This window comes from Alternaria infectoria (assembly GCF_024043175.1).
Source record: "Alternaria infectoria strain BMP 0036 chromosome Unknown scaffold_12, whole genome shotgun sequence".
NCBI classification, from domain to species: Eukaryota; Fungi; Ascomycota; class Dothideomycetes; order Pleosporales; family Pleosporaceae; genus Alternaria; species Alternaria infectoria.
The window spans coordinates 307,320-323,375 of record NW_026250701.1 but is presented as its reverse complement, the minus strand read 5'-3'; positions in this window follow the sequence as shown (position 1 = coordinate 323,375).

Here is a 16,056-nt window from a genome sequence, read left to right as displayed (position 1 = left end):
TAAAGTAATCTATTATAGCTTATTTTAAAGTATAATAAAGTAGTTTAGCTTAAATTAAGAGTTTCTAGCGTAAATTATACTAAATTACTACTAACTAGCCTCTAGTACTTTAACTAAAACTATTAATACGCACTTTATACTAATTTACTCTTTTTTTACTTATATTTACTTTTTATACTTTATATTACTCTATTTTAAGCCTTAATAGCTTTTTTTATCTTAACTTAACTATAGTTAGTAATAATTAGATTACTATAAGTTACTTCTACGTACTTAGGCTTCTTAAGATTAGTTATGCGCTATATACTAGTTGCTTATAGTTATAAAAGCTTAATAAGCTTTATATATTTAACTACTATAGCTATACTTTTCTAGTTCTTAAGACTAAGAAAGAGTATACTATCTTTACTAGTATAATTAAGAAGGTTACTAGCGTACTATCTAGAGATACTATTACTTAAACTATTTTATATAGCTAGTATTAGGCTATAAATAAGTAGTACTTTGCTATAAGTACTTATTTTACTCTCTTCTAGCTACTATTACTCTTTATTAGCCTCTATAAAGCTAATATATAGTAAATAGCTTTAGAATAGATAGTTTTAGTCTATTTTAGCCTATTTTAGGCCTTTTTGCGCTAATACTAACTATTATAGTCTTTAGAGAATCTTATTAACTTAGAAACTATATATAAAATTATCTACTAATTATTAGTTAACTAAAAGCTTATTAGTAAAAAGTCTATTATTCTATGTTCTTAAGCTTCTAATAATACTTTAACACCTACTTTACTAGCTATAGAAAACTTTAAGCGTAGTAACTTACACTACTTAAAAATAGACTTAGTAGAAGAGTATAAAAGCGTTTATAATAATATTATTAAGTAAGTTTTAATCTATATTAGTCTATTTTAGCCTAATCTAGTGTTTTATAAGCTTTTCTATTCTTTCTAGAGTTAGTAAGGCCTTTATAGAGCTTAAAAGAGCTAAGTTAGCCTATAATAGTTTATTCTAGACTATTTTAACTAACTTTAGTAGTAACTACTTCTCTAATTAGAAGTACTTATAATTTTATTTTAGCGTACTTTATAGCTATACTACTACTAAGTCTAGCGTATACTCTAATAATAAAACTAAGGCTAAGACTATAGTTACTAGCTTTACTAATAGTACTTTCTATATATTTAAGAAGAGAGCTAATAAAGTTACTAGTACGCTTAATGCTAGATTACTATTTAAGTAATTAGTAAGTTCTAAAATACTTTTTTCTAGGCTTTTATAGCTCTAATTAGCTTTTTATAAGTTACTAGTAGCTACTTTACCTCTATTTACTTTTTTTTAGCCTTTTATAGTCTATTTTAGTCTATACTAACTTTTTTTATAGTATTCTACTTTAAAGTCTACTAAATAGGCTATTATTTCTATAGTTAAAAATCTATAGAATGCTATTTAAAAACTTTAAGTAGAGCTTACTTTCTAGCTAAAGAGTAATAAAGCTACTACTAAAAAGAGCTAGCTTAAGAAGTAGATTAAAAGTAAAGAAGATAAAATTAAGCGTTTTAGAGCTAGTATTCTCTAAGTTACTCTTAGATAACCTCTAATAGTCTCTTATAGCTTATTTTAGTCTATTCTAGAGTAATATAAGCTCTTCTAGTATATTTAGATAGAGTTTAATAAAGTTTATATAGAATTAGTTTAGACTAAGTAGTACTAGCCTACTTTAGACTATTATAAACTATTATAGTATAGTTAGAAGCTCTTAAGTAATATCTAGGTTAGAATTTCTCTATAAATATAAAAGTTCTTTATAGTAGTTAAGGTTATTTATCTATATAAATTTGCCTAAAGTGTAATATTTTATTTTTTAAAACTAATTATAAGGTCTAAAGAACTAATAACTTTACGCTAGAAAGAGTTAGAGTAAAATAGCCTATACTAGGCTTTTTTAGACTATTAGAGGCTATTCTAGTCTAAGATACTATTAAATACTCTAAAAAACTCTATATAAAGAAAAAAGGTAAAAGTATACTCTAGTTTATACTAGAATAGCTTATTATAGCTTAACTTAACTTATTCTCTTTTTTTATAAAGCTACTTATAGTATTATTTCTTAGGCTAGACCTTTAAAGATTTTCTACACTATTATATTCTTTTCTTATTCTAGAACTTTTATAGCGTATTAGCTAAGATATTTAGATCTAGTTTCTATAAGTTTTCTTTCTTTAGGTATCTAATCTATTTAATTAAGTACTTTTATTAGTTATTTTTATTACGCTGTTTTTTAATAATACATTCTACTTTATATATATTATTACTAAATTTTCTTAAAGTATTTTACTTAGGCGCTTTAAAGTATAGAATAGTATCTTTTAAGTTAAAAGACTCTAAAAGTAATATATAAAACACTAAATAGATACTATTAAGTTCTAGAAGGTTAACCTAGAAGGCTAAAAGGCTAATTTAGTCTATAATCTTTCTAAGTCTAAAAAACTTCTAATCTAGCTTTTTCTTTAAGTAAGTACTTTTAATATATTAGTTAGAGACTAAGACTTAGTTTTCTACCTTAAAGAGTATTAGCGTATAGTACTTATTAGCGTACTCTTTCTAGTAAGTATTTACTACTTTAATTTTTTTATAGTACTTTTACTATAGTTTAATTACTTATTTAGTAAGGCTAGCTTTTATAAAGCTTTCTCTTTTACTAAGAGCTAAATTAGGCTAATTTACTCTATAAGAGTATCTTTTATAGTAGACCTAAAAAGAAGTAACTCTAGTAGTAGAGTAGATACTATTATTATATATAAACTCTTTAATAGATATTTAGCGCGCTTAATTATTTTATTCTAAAGAGTAATAGTAGTAAAGGTACTACTCTAAAGTCTAGTTTTACCTTTTAGTCTAGCTATTAGTCTAAAGATAAAAAGTAGAAGTAAGAACTTTTTTAGTATTAAGGTAGTAAAAAAAAGAATTCTAATACTTAGAGTTTATTAAAGAGCCTTAATTTAAGATAATACGCTTTAGTACGCTGTAAAGTTAAATAACTTTACGTATTTAAGCCTATACTAGATTAGTACTATTCTAATTAGCTTATACTAGTACGTAATAAGCTATTTTAGTTAATCTATTTATAATAACTAGTATAGCGTTGTACTTTATACTAGAAACTATACTAGGTAGTAGTTCTATAATAAAGTTTATTATTACCTTTTTTTAAGAGTAATTAAGTATTAAAAGAGGCTATAGTAAGCTATAAGGTCTATACTTTATAAGAGTAGACTTTCTATATATAAAGTAATTCTTATAGTATTACTCTATATCTTTATATATACTCTTTTAAAAGTAGTACTTTTATAGCTTCTTTAAAGTATATTTTACTCTAAAGTAGCTTACTAAAGAGTTATTATAATATTCTTAGAGAGCTTATAACTTCTTTTTAGTAGTTACTAGTATTCTTACTATATAATAGCACGTTTTAGCTTTATCTAAGCTAGACTAGTTAGCTTTAGACTTAGACTTGTCTAAAGTATCTAAAGAGGCGTAATCTATCTTATTACGCTTCTCTAGAGTCTAGAGCTCTAGTATAGTATATCTACTAGCCTAGTTAAAGCTCTCTAAACTCTTAGTAAAGTCTTATTATTTTTTAGTATACTTAGTAAAGCGCGTTTATACTATAGCTACTAAAAGAGAGATCTTATTACTATTAGTTATAAAATCTTTTATAGGCTAAATAAAAGCTTTATTATACTTCTAGGTAAGTTTCTAGACTTCTACTATATAGTTAGAGTAGTAAGAAAGTCTATTTATAAAGTTAGTAGACTCTACCTTATAGTAGATATTAAAATTAAATCTAGATAGTATAATATAAAATCTAATCTATTAATAGTTAAGAGTTTTAGTTTTTATAAACTATTTTAAGTTCTAATAGTTAGTCTAGAGGTTAAAGTATATACTCTTTAGATATTAGCGCTAATACTCTAGGCTCTTAACTATTATAAGTAGCTCTTAGTTATATATATTATAATTATACTCTACTATAATAAGCTTACGTAAAAAGAAGTTAACTAGGCGCTATTAGTATTCTCTAGCTCTATTTAGTATATATTAGCTTAATATACTTATAATTACGCTACTTAAGGTATTTACTTTAGCTTTAGTCTTTCTATCTTACTTAAAGTAAGTTAAGATAGAAATACTTAGAAAAGAGTCTTTTAGCTTCTAAAAGGCCTCTTTAGCTTTTTTATTAAAGTTAAGAACTTAACTTTTCTCTCTCTACTAGGCGTAGCTACTCTTAGCTACTTCTAGTCTCTTCTAGGTTAGTTTAGTTAATAGTAGAGTAAGTTAAAAGAATTTAGTAATAAACTACCTATAGTAGTTTATAAAGCTAATAAATACCTAAATCTTATATACTATACGTAGTTTAGGCTATTTTTAGATTATTTTAATCTTATTCTTATTAATTTATATTCTCTTAGAAGAAACTACGTACTTAAGGTACTTAGTGTACTAGGTATACTACTTATACTTTAAAAGCTTTAAAAATAGCTTTATATTACGTAATTTATATAAGACTTTCTTAATATAGCTTTTATACTTTTCTTTAGTATTAGAAAAAATAAGAATATTATCTAAGTATATAATATAGGTTATATTAATTAATTCTATAAGAACTTAATAGATATAGGCCTAGAACTACGTAAAAGTATTTATAAGGCTAAAAGGTATTATAGTATACTTAAAACTACTATATTTTATATAGAAAGTAGTTTTCTACTTATTACTCTTCTTAATATATACTTTATAGTAAGCTTTTTTTATATTAAGTTTAGTATAGAATTTAGCGCTAGCTAATCTTTCTAAAAACTCTATAATAAGTAGTAAGAGGTACTAATTCTTAATAGTAACTTTATTAAGGCTTCTATAGTTAACGTATAAGTATATACTACTATTTTTCTTTTTAGTAAAAAGTATAGGCGCCTTTACTAGAGACTTACTATACTTAATCTACTTTTATACTAAGTACTTATCTAAATACTTATATAAAAGCTCTAACTTTATCTTAGAGAAGTTATATAATAGCTAATAAAGTACTATAGTTCTAAGTAGTAAGTTAATAGCTAAGTCTTATAAACTATAGTTAGTAAGAATTCTTAAGTTATCTTCTAACCTAAAGTACGTAAACTTAGTATATTATAGAGATAAACTACTTTTTTTAGCTTCTTTTAGACTAGACTAAAGTATTAAGGTAATAAAATAGCTATATATATCTACTATAGAATTACGTATAGTCTTCTTAAACTTCTTAGTCTTTTCTAGCATAATTTTTTTATAAATAGTTTTATCTTTAAACTTAGTACTTTAAAAAAGTAGCTTTTATATAGAGTAGCTAATCTTTAGATAATACGCGTTTATCTAGAGTAGATCTAAGTATACTTAATACTTATAGACTTCTATAATAATATATAGAATATTCTAGATCTCTTATTTTTTATAAAAATTTACTACTTTTATAGTTACTATAGTAGTACTATAAATTTTTAATTCTTTACTATTTACTTTATCTACTAATAGCTTAAGTAGAAAGTAAACTAGTAAGCTTTACTCTATAGTAAGTAACGCTAAAATAAGGTTTAACTAGAAACTTCTATTTACTAAAGCCTTAATAGACTCTAATTAGCTAAGTAATATCTTTACTATTAGTAGCTTTACTAGCTTTAAGTAAAGTATATTATAAAGAAGTTCTAAGTCTTAAGATACTATAGTAGTAAAACTAGTAATATAATAATAGGCTAAATAGCTATTAGACTTAAGAGTTAGTACGCTAGAGAAAGCTAGGTCTAAACAGCGTTTAGATAAGAACAACAACTAAATATACATAATATAATTAACTACATTAAGTACCTATTCTAATAGAGATACTTCTAATCTCTCTACTATATATAGTAACTAACTAAAACTTAACCTATTTAGTCTTCTACTTTAGAAAGGCTACGCGCTACCTTTAAGTACGTATTTTACCTACTAAAGGCTTGTTAAAACAATAGTTTAACTAGGCTTTAGAAGAGATATAATTATTACGTAATATAATAGAATAAGTAATAGGTAAGTATATAAAATAGAGAATAAGATAATATATAAAATAGTATACCTAAAAGACGCGTAAAAGCAAACTATAAGCTATAGAAATCTAATAGTATAGACACCTAAGAAGTAGGCGCACTAAAAGACCTCTAATAATATAAATAATTAGATAATAATAACTACTACTTAGGCTAATAGATAATATAGCTATAGTAGCGCTGCGCTAAGTAATACAAAGAGCTAGATAAGAGGTTTAGACTAGGCTAATTACCTCTTAGATAGCTATATAAATAGAAAATAATATAATAGAAAGTATATAGCTATATTATTCTACTAAGAATAAATAATAAGACCTAAGAAAGGTTAGAAGAGCTAATATAGTAGATCTTAATTCTAGTATAGCTAGAAAGAAAGAGGCTAAATAATAAGATAGTAGAGAAAAGCTATTATAGTATATAAAAAAGGTAGTAATAGCTCTTCTAGTAAAGAATACCTAACTTTGTTAGTAAGCAAATAGTTAAATCTAATTAATAGTACTTATACGTTTAATATTTATACTAGCTATTATACTATTTATAATACTTATATACTACCTTATATAAATAAGTAAGAGTTAATCTAATAAGGCTAAGATTAATAAATAATCTAAGTTAGTTGCTAAAGCCCCTTTAAAAGCCTAGTTTACTAAATAACTATCTTTACCTCTTTAAACTAAGCCTATAAAACCTAAAGCAACACCTACGTTATTCTAGAAGAATATTAAGATACTAGATATTCTAGAGTCTTTAGGCACTACTAGCTAGTAGCTTTAGGCATAACCTCTAGTATAACTCTAAAATAATAATATAGCAAAGCTTCTTTAGATAATAGCTTAGTCTCTCTAGTAGCTAGGTAATTACTCTCTAGTCTATTTTACCTAGCTTTCTTTGTACCTATTAGAGATAGTTCTAGTATTTAATAGAACTAATATTACTATATTCTTTAAGCGTTTTAAGAACATGTTAAAGTACTATAAGTTTATAGATAAGATAAAGATTAATTACCTTTTAGCGCACTATAAACCTAAGTAGAGAGTAATTATCTAAGCCTTAAATAAATATTCTAACGCTCTAGTTACTAAATTCTAGAAGAAGTTTAGAGAGGCTCTTAGAAAGCTCTTTTGTACTAATAATAAAGACTAACAGAAAGCTTAGACTAAGTACTTTAAGCACTAGCTTCTCTAGTACTAAGTAAGGTCTAATCTAAATATTAAGAAGTACCTATAGAAGTTTTAGATTCGCAGTAAGCGCTATATTAAAGTATTAACTATTAATAAAAATTACTAAAGTTTCTACCTAGTTAAGAGACTACTCTTTAGGTATACTATAAAAATACTTAATAAGTTTAGTTTAAAGACTAACAACCTAAAGGCATTTAACTACACTAAGATTAGTAACTACCTTACTACCTATCTAGAGGTAGAGAAAGAAGCTTATATGCTTAACTCTTCTAAAGTAGTTAAAGAGATTATTCTAGAAGTTAAATTTAACCTAGCGTAGCTAATAGCCTATTAGTAACCTTAGTAACTAGTACTAACTCTCTAAGATAACTACACGCAGGCTTTCTAGCTACCTAAGCTTAATGTTCTACTCTAAGATAAGCTACTTAGGCTCTATACCTTCTAGTCTTCTCTAGAAAAAGCACCTACTAATACAAAAGTAGATAACTTAGTTAATAAGATGCTTAACCTAAAAATTAATTATACTAGCCTAGAGATAGAACTATAGAAGATCTAGTAGACCTACTATAAAACTAAACTTATAAATAACTCTAATATATATAGCAAAGTAGACTATTAAGCTAATAAACGCGTAAACTACCTAAGAGCGTACCTACTCTAAGGCTAGAGGTAATTCTAGCTAAATAACTAGTATTAACCTTAGTAGTAGTAGTAATATAGTAGTTACTAATAGAATACTAGTTAGACTTTCTATAACAATTTCTAAGGCTTTTAGAATCTAGAAACTAGATATAATTAAGGTACTGCAAATAGATAGGCTTTTAGAGCAACTATAAATTATTAGGTATATAATAAGAGTAATTATTATAAGTAGAACTACCTAACTCTTTAAGCGTATATAGATAAGAGCTAGCTTTATATAGATAAATAGAATATACTTTAGTAGAGTACGCTAGAGAACCTCTAGAGTTGTATTAATAATCTAGGCTAGAGACTATAGGCTAAGAGTATTTTAGCTAAGATTAAGCAATAATTTCTAAAGAAGAATATTAACTCTCTTATAGTTAACGCCTAGTTTAGTAACCTAAAGGCTCTAATTAGTATAGAGAACAACGCTATTTTAGTTTAGCTTATACTAGACTCTACTAGAAGCCTCTAAGTAGATAATATAGAATAATTCTAGAAGCTTTTAAGTATCTTTACTAAAGATAAATTAGACTACTACCTATGTCTAGCAAATCTAAATTAATGTAATAACACTATTACAGCTACAACTATTTCTAGAGTATTCTTAGAACCTAAGAAGATAGTATCTTATAATTCTTCTAAAGTTTAGAAGAAGATAATACTATAAAGACCTAGTAATAATTATATCTCTTATCTCTAAGGTTATAAGAATAGAATAGAATACTCTTTAAGCTATTAGGCGCTAAATAAGAAGAGAGTTATCTAATTTAGCAAAGAAGATAATCTTATATAACTAGATAATAAAGTATCTAGAACACTATAAGAATAATTAGAACTAAATCTTAAGATAACTAATAAGCAACTAAAAAAGTGTAAGATTATTAATAAGCTTAAGCCTAATACACAGGCTATAATCTATAGTATTCTAGGTACTTTAATCTCTCTTTAGATTAGTACTCTTCTTAGTAATATACCTAAAGTCTATAAGACGCTATTTAACTCTAACTATATAAATAAAAAGCTAGATAAGTTTAAAGTTAATGTTATTAAAACGTTAAGGTAATAGGCTAGATAAGAAAAGCTTTAAGAAGAGAAAGAAGAATAAGAGTTTAATAAGCTTTTAGATACTGTAGTTAATATAATTACTCTTAGTACTCTTTCTAACTATGTACTAGTAAAAGTAGAAGCTAGTAAAGTAGTTAACTACTATAGCCTAAAGGTAGAACACTAGACTAACTAGAAGATTAGCTATATACAACAGCACATTATTATAGATTAAGGCTAAGAGTATAACTCTAAAGACGTAGATTATAACTACCTAAGAGATAATTAAGCGTATAACTAACTAATAGGTATTAAGCACTTATATTAAGACTACCTAAAGGTCTCTATTAATATTAGAGAGAACTCTTTTCTCTACTTTTTAGACTTAGGCGCTAAGCTAAACACTATTAAAAGAGAAGTAGCTAAGAGAACTATATTACTAATTATATTACTACTAGGTAGTATAAAGGCTGCTTAGATAGTTACTATAAATAGAAGTATAGTAAGCTTTATAAGTATTATCTAAAGTGTCTCTATTATTATAGAGTAGATTAAAGTCTAAACAAACTTCTTTATTATAGAATTCTACACTAATCTAATTATTCTAGGTAACTCTTTTCTAATAGATACTTAGGCGCGTATTAAGTATATAACTAATAGATTAACGTACTATTATATCTTTAGTATAGATAGCTAAGCTAATACAAGATTTATATATACTAGAAGTAATAAGCTTATAGCTTCTAGTCTTTATACTAGACCTACGTTAAGAAAAAGTATAGAAGTATAGTAGCTAGCGCTATACTCTAGTATGTAACTAAAGAGCTAGTAGGTAGCGTAGCGTGCGCGCATATAGAGGTAGTAGATATAATAATAAAGAAAGTTAGAGATAGTAGACTAAATAGTAGTTAGATATCTATATAATCTATTAGTAAATAGGTCTTATAAAAGAAGCGCAAAGCTTCTAGAAAAGATCTAATAGCGTACTTATTAAGATTAAATAGTAAGTTAATAGGCCTTAGGCCTAATAGAAGTCTACTAATAAGAGATAATAAAGGCCTATATATTTTTAAGATAGAAGACGTTAAAGAGCTATTAGTCTAACTTCTAAGTAATATTATAGAGAGTATTAGTAATAAAGACACTATAAAACAAAGTAAGGCATTCTTCTAGGTAAAGAACCTAGCTAAGGTAGATAAAGGCCTTGCACTAAAAGTTAATATAGTTATAGTATTACGTAAACCTACGCGCCTACCTACTAAGTATATAGTAAGTTAGCTAAATAACGCTTAGATTAACAAAGCTTATAAGCATAAAAGTATTAAGATTAAATCTATTAATAACTCTAGCTAACTAACGCAACCTATTAAGAGGTAGTTAGACTAAAAGAAAAGAGCAGCAGTAAAGTAAGTACCTAATACTAATAGCTAATTAGCTCTATTTACTAAGTATTTTAAGCTATAATACGCTATATTTCTCTAAAGTACTTAAATAACATCTAAACGCATTTTAGAGATAAAAATCTTATTAGAGTTATTATTAGTAGAGAAAGATATGCTCTTAGAGGTTTTCTACTAATAAGAAGTAGCACTAGCCTAGAACTTTAAAGAATTTAGAAGAGTTAGTAAAGACATTATCTCTCTAGTTATTATTAATATAGTACTATATTAAGCCTAGAGAGCTAACTAGTTCTCTATTCTAAGAAAGCTTTAGTAGGTTATAATTAATATAATTTAGAACTATATTAATAGAGGTATCTTAGAGTTATGCAAGAGCTAGTATTATAACCTATAGTTTTTAGTTACTAAAAAAAACAAAAGGTATTACCTAATTAATAACGCTTAAAAACTTAATAGAGTTATAATTCGCAACGCTAACCTACTACCTAATTCTAATAAGTTTTTAGAAGAATTTATAAAATGCGTTATTATAAGTCTATTAGACTTCTTCTTAGAGTATAACTAAGTAGAACTATATAAGAACTTAAGAGATATAATAGCTTTTTTAACACTATTAGAACTTATATAATAGTGTATACTTCTAATAGGTATAATAAACTCTCTAGTAAAGTTTATACGTATTATAATAAAGATTTATAGAGACTATATCTCTAATAGATATATACTATACCTTAATAACGTATATATTAAGAGGCTAAAGAAGCGCTATAGTAACTATAAAGTAGAACTAAATATAAGGTAGTTTATTGCTAAATACCTTTTAAATATTAATAAAGTACTTATAGATATTAAGTATATAGGCGTAATAATATTAGGCTATAAGTCTAACTTCTACTACTTCTCTATAATTATTATTAGCTATTAAATTAATAAATATAGCTACTACTCTAATAAGAAGAAGATTAATAAGATTACGCGTTAGCTAGATTATTACAACACTAAGAAAGTCTAAATATTTCTTAGAATCTGCGTTTACTATAGAGTATAGGTACTAAGTTTTACTATTATTATAGCTTCTTTATTTAAGCTTCTCTATAAGAATACACTATTTAAATAGAGCCTAGAGTAAAAGTAGGTAATAGAATATCTTAAGGCAGCTCTAACAACTACTCTAGCGCTAGTTTCTATTAATTATACTAAGCCTATTTAAAAGATTATTCTTATAGTTAATAGTAGTAAGAAGAGTTAGAGTATAGTTATTATATAGCTTAACCTAAATAGCTATTATTACTCTATACGCTTTAAGAGTAGAGTTTAGTTTACTACTAAGAGAAATTAGAATTTAAGTAAGTATAAATGTAAGGCTCTTCTACTTACTCTAAAGAAGTTTTAGTTCTATATCTATAAAGTAAACTTCTAAGTTAAGATAGATATAAAGACGCTTATTATATAACTCTAATAAAGTGTAATAGATCTCTCTAAAGCTCTAATTACTTAGTAGCTTACACTTCTTAATATATAGAAGTTTAATATTATCTATATAGCTAGTAAAAAGAATGTTATAGCTAATACTCTTTTAAGAATACCTAAGCTAAATAGCTAGAAGCTATCTAATAAATCTAAGAAAAATATAGAAGACTTTATTAATACGTACCTAAATATAGTTTAGCTTATTTTTAGTAAAGCTCTAGCGCACGCGTATAGAATATACTAGGTAGATCTTTCTTTTAATAATTAACTACTAGTAGATAGCTATAGTAATAAGTTATAAGTAATTACAGATTAGCTTCTATTCTATAGAAAGCCTAAGTATATATCTACTACTAAGTTTTATAAGTTTAAGAAGAAGGCGCTCTAAATAACTATTAGAGAATAATATCTCTTTATAATTCTCTTAGAAAGCTAGCCTCTATAAAGAGTAGTTAACTTAATAGATAAGTAGTATAAGATTATTAGATCTCTTTATAATAAGTCTAGCTACTAAGGTAAGAAAAGTATCTAGTGTAAGGTATAGGCGCGCTACTATTAGAAAGAATAGTATAATTAAGTTAAACACTATATATAGTTCTACTCTAAGTACTAATTATATATATTAGTAATAGTTTAAGAAAAGCTTTAGTCTATAGAGCTACTAATAATACTATTTATATAGATTACTATTAACGTTGTTTATATGCTGCCTAGCTGCAATAGCAAGAAGTTTCTTATTATTACCTAAAACTACCTTTTGTAATAGATAGAAGCTAAGGCTTTAGCTAAAAATAACTTAAAGAGCGTTTAGAAGTTTCTACTATATAATATCTTTTATTAATAAAGTATTCTACTTAAAATATTAGCTAATAGAGGCTCTAAGAACAAAAGCCTTATTAAAAAACTTTAGAAGTAATAGAGAATTAATAGAGTTATTTTAAGTACCTACTACTCTTAGAGGTAAGAACTTATTAAGTAAGAGTACGCGCCTATTATAGCTACTCTAAAGAAGCTTTCTAGTAACTAAGTAGATAACTTACCTAATATTCTATAGGCTAACTACACTACTATTAAGTAATCTATAAACAAGACACTAGCGTACTTAGTCTTAGACTAGTAGTATATCTTACCTATTAAGCTATCTATTCTAACTTAGTAGACGCTTCTATAGAATAACGTTTAGAATATACTTATCTTTCTTATAATATAAGCCTACTAGTTTAACTATAGAGATAAATAATTTAAGAAGTCTATTAACTACACTATACGTCTTAGGTATAAGAACAAAAACTATTTTAACTAGTTAAGAGTTCTTTAGCTAAGTAAGCTTTCTCTAGATAATCTTATTCTATTAAGAGACTCTTTCTACAAAAATAACTAATCTATACTTACTAAGTTTCTACCTAAGTAGAAGAGGCTATTTTGCATTAGTAGCGTTAATAAGAAAGGTTAGTATTAGTTAGAAGAGCTTAATAGTACCTCTTTCTAAAGTTATACGCTAGAAAACTACCTAAAGGCCTTTTACTAGCGCATAGTAGTAGATCTTACTAAGATTAATAGGCTAAACTAAGCTATAACTATATTCTCTACTAATAAAACTAATAATATAGATTAAGAAGTAAGTAGTAATAATAATAATAAGACGCCTAAATAGCTTACATATAGCTAAGACATTCTAGATACTCTAAAGTTAACTAAAGTTTAAAGAAGCCTATAGTTAAGAGCTTAACTAGATAATCTATTAGTTAATATAAAAAAGAAACAAGATATAGAATAAGTATTATCTAGACCTTAGTAATTATTAGTAGTTATTCTAATAAAGAAGCTAGATTTTAACTAGAATAAGTATTAGGTATATATATTATAGGTATAGTTTTAAGTAGTTTTAGATATATATATATTAAATACTATAACTAAGCTCTAAACTACGTTTATAAATATATACAAAGAATAGCTACTACTATTTTAGTCTATAACTAAGCAACGTACCTACTTCTTACTCTTCTTCTTCTTCTTACTAGAGGTTTTCTAGACTAATAAGCCTTTAGACTTAGATAAAGTAAGAAATTTATTACTCTTATTATTATTAATATCTATAGCCTTAGTAGAAAGCGTAGTAGGCTTATAAGTACAAAAAGTGCGTATAGAGGTAGGTAGTAGTACTAGTTTCTTTATCTTCTTAGTAGAAGTAGACTTTATAGTACTCTTAGAAGAAACGCGCTTACGCTTAGAAGATAGTAGAGCTAGAAAACTCTTTAGAGTAGCTATAGCCTTCTCTAGCTAAGTAAGCCTTAGCTTATAATTCTTTTTAGAGATACTCTTACTATAGTTACTAATATCTAAGTTCTAGAACTTCTTAGTAGAATTATAGTTACTATTACTAACTAGCTTCTTAGAAGTACGTAGAGCCTAAACTATAGAACTCTTCTTATATAACTAAAGTACGCTTAAGCTATTAGAGCTATTAAGAGAGAAGAAAGGCTAAAATAATTAATAAGAGAAGTAGAATGCTATAAGAGGCTTATTAAGATCTACTAGCTTAGTAAATATAACCTTCTTACTAAAGAAGTTAGGCTAACCTAAGAACAAGTTAGCTATTATACTAATACTAAGAAAGTAGATATCTAAGAGATAGTTAGAAACTTATAAGTAAAAGAGCACTAAGGTTCTACGCTCTTTGCGTAGTAATTAGTATAAGTTCTCTATAGCATTAGAAAGCTATTTAATATAACTAAGTAATATAACTTAAACAAAAGCTTTAAACTATATTTATAATAGCTATATATTTTATTATATCTACTAAGCTCTTTATTCTTACCTAAAGCTAACTTATACTTAATTACGCTAATAAGATAATAGTATATAAGTATAGTAATAAGAGGCTTAAAGATAATTTACTTATAGTTTATACTAAGAGAGAAGAACTTATAGAAGAATAAATAGTTCTTAGATACGTCTAGAGGCACTAAATTAATTTTACGTTTAATCTAAGGTTCTTTACCTTAAGTTAGAAAGTAGGCTACTATAAGAACTAGTCTAGCTAGAGTCTTTAAAGTGTTAAAGTTAATAATATATCTATAGAAGTCTTTAATCTAGTTAATAGTAAAGTCTATGTATAATATATACATTACTATAAAGAAATATAATATTAGTAGAATATCTTTTAGAAAGTAATAAAAGAAGATAGTAGACTTACTCTAGCTAATAATAGTATTAGAGGTAGAAATACGCTTTAGTAGCTTATGTAACTCTACTATCTAATTACTAAGAGCTTTAGGCACTAGACGCTTTTTTATAGGTAACTTAGAAAGAACTTTAAACTTAGAAGAGCTAGAGCTCTTAATAGAGAGGCTAAATTTCTTAATATTAGATAGAGTTTTATAGTAGTTAGGTAGTATAGTAGAGCGTAAAGTATTCTTATCTATAATACTCTAAAGCGCCTAAGAGGCGCTTAGCGCGTAATTAAGGTTAAAATCTATTTACGTAATATCTAAGAATATCTTAATATTAATCTACTCTTAAAAGCTAAGAAGAAATCTCTTATTATTAGAGGTAGAGAAGTTAAAGTTATTAAAAGGCTACGCGTCTAGCTTATTAAACTTATTAGTACTTATAGGTATAGACTACGTAGTAATAGTAGCTAAATAGTTCTTAGCTATAAGCTTAATAGTTATCTTATTAGTAGAGGTTAGCTTAGTAGTAGCAGCCTCTAGCGTAGTAATAGTAAATACTTACTTAGGTGTAGCGCGTAGAAAGGCTTATAGAGTAGTAAAGTAGGCGTTATTAAAGCTAAAGAAGATAATAGACGTGCTCTTAATAAGAAGCTACTTAATAGTCTTATCTTTAAGTATAGTATTAATAGAGCTAAAAGCTATAGTAAGAATATATGTAGAATAAGAGTAGTAGTAGTAAAGTAAAGAGTAAGAAGAGATAGAAGAGCGTATAAAAGAGTATAAGGTAGTTAAAGTGTAAAAAGAGTAGAAAGTAGTAATAAAGATATTATAGAAGAATTTACTTAATATATTTACTACCTAAAGAGCTATTAAGCCTATAGTAATAAACTTACTTTTCTTACAAGAGCTACTACGCAATACTAGATTATAACACTAGAATTTTAAAGCTAGCTAGTATATAATAATACTCTTAGAATATATTAGTA